Raw genomic sequence first — 2,236 nt, forward strand, 5'->3', positions numbered from 1 at the left:
ATTTGTTGAATGCTTGAAATGTGCGTATAGAAAAGGTCTGTTATGAGTTACCCAAAGAAGAAGAATGATTAACCTGTTTCATAAAAAGAATAAATCTGTTAATCTTTTGAAAATTTGGCAGCCTATTTTTCTTTTAAATTGTGATTACAAAATTGCTTGCAAATGTATCGCGAGCCGAATACAAAATATTTTACCCAGGCTAATTAACAATGATCAAACCAGCTTCTCAAAACACAGATTCATTGATGAAAATGTAAGACTCATAGATAGTATTGTAACGAAAGGCCTAGTGTTCCATGCACGACCTATTGTAATGTGTGCGAGCTGGATGCAGATGTGAACGCAATAATGACTACAAAAAGAGCAAAACTGGTGGTTAGAGATTGCACGAGTGTGTTGAGTCTTGACGAGAAGTACGTTGTTCCGTTGTTCAGTCTGTGAATAAATTAGCCGACATTGCAGCAGTGCCGTCGCGTTACATTTGGTGGCAGAGGTGGGATACGAGAATCCTTAGCTGCCGGGAAGTCAGAGATGGCAGCGGCGGATCGGAGTTACCGTGAAATCCAGCTTGCTACGGATGATTATGAACCAGATTTTAGTGGCCTGCAGAACTCAGCGACTCCGGAGGCAAATTCTACTTTTTCCACCGAGCAGGAATCGCCGTCGTCTTTTGTGACCGCCTTACAGGAGTTAGGCCAGAAACTACTGCACAATAGTGAAGAAATGGGGACGAACCGGAATTAGAGGTACGCACACGAGAACTGGAAGTTGGTCAAAGAAGCGAAAGAAATGATCGCCACTAACGAAGCCGAAGCCATTGGACCACCAAGTTCAATTTGAGCTTATAGCAGAGTTAAATCGTTGGGAAACGCCCGTAAAGGTCAGTTATCTTCCCACCAACCTGACAGGATCTGCGCTGTCAGTTCTCTCGGACCTGGACGGAGACATGAGCCGGGGTTACGGAGCCCTTCAAAAAGCGCTGTGCTGTAATGGGGGAAAACCTGAGCTATTTCGCGCCCAGTTGAGAACCCGTTCAAAAGGAAGATACGAAACCATGCTCGAACTAGCGCAGGTCATCCAAAGGCTCGTTCGCCAAGCATATCTAGAGGTACAAACTTCCGTCAGCGACGTCATCGAGAAGGACCATTTCGTCGACGCGATACAAGGTTCTGAGACAAGGTGGAAGGTACTCCAGGCAAGACCAGAATCTATCCAGGCAGCACTTGCCGAAGCTGTCGAGATTGAGGCCTTTCAAGCCTTTGAAAGACAACGCCTTCGACCCTGCCGACTCGCAGCAAGCGCCGCGAGTACCCACCCTTCCTAGAGGCAGACGGTGGCCCTCGAGTCGGCCATTAGTAATATTCTCCAAGAAATGAAGAAGGAGAGAGAGGACCAGAAGCGGATTTTTGAAGATTTCGTGAGGCGTATGACAGGTCCAAGAGAAATAGAGAGAGTAGGCACCGGTAGTCCAAGAAAACGGAGTAAAGGAAATTGCTGGAACTGTGGTAGACCAGGCCATTTTTCTCGAAATTGTCGTTCGCAAGGGCCTCAAGACTTTCAGTGAAACGAAGACGGGCCGAATCCAAAAGCCTAGGTTCGGTCCAGCGTCTTAATCAGAGGCCCGTTTATTCCCCAAGAGCTGGCAGTTTGTGGGGCTCTCAGGATCTATTAGGCCTGTACGTCTTAAGTAACGTGGAAGGGGTGGTTGACAACGGTTCCAACATCACCATCCTGAGCTGAGCGGTAATAGCGAGGATTGGGTCGGAGAGGCAACCTAACGTTAGAATGTGTTAGAAATCACATGATACTAGCGGATGGCTGTTCAAGGCCCTTTTATGAAAAAAGAACTTTTAAGCTAGAGGTGGAAGGGCAGCGGACCCAGCAAGAGGTGTGGATTGCCGATAATGAACTGGAAGGTACCCTGGGAATATCTTTTATGCGCAAGCATGGTTGTCAGATTGTTACAACACCAGATGGGCAACTTCAACTTTTGGTGCCTGAAGCGCCGTCCGTAAACATGGTTGAAACTGCGGAAGAAAAACTCTCAGGTGGTTTACGATGCTTCAGAGCAGCCGTTGAGGAAAAAGCAGTGGTGCCGGCAAACAGCGAGATGATAGGGACTGCAAGGGTAATGGATGATTGTGATGGAAGTGGTTTAACAGTTTTAGAATCATTTATGGAATTTCGTGCGAAGCAGCAAACTCCTTGTTGGCAGATCATTGGTGAACACTCGATG

Source organism: Montipora foliosa, chromosome 3 (genome assembly GCF_036669935.1).
Source record: "Montipora foliosa isolate CH-2021 chromosome 3, ASM3666993v2, whole genome shotgun sequence".
In the NCBI taxonomy this organism is placed as follows: Eukaryota; Metazoa; Cnidaria; class Anthozoa; order Scleractinia; family Acroporidae; genus Montipora; species Montipora foliosa.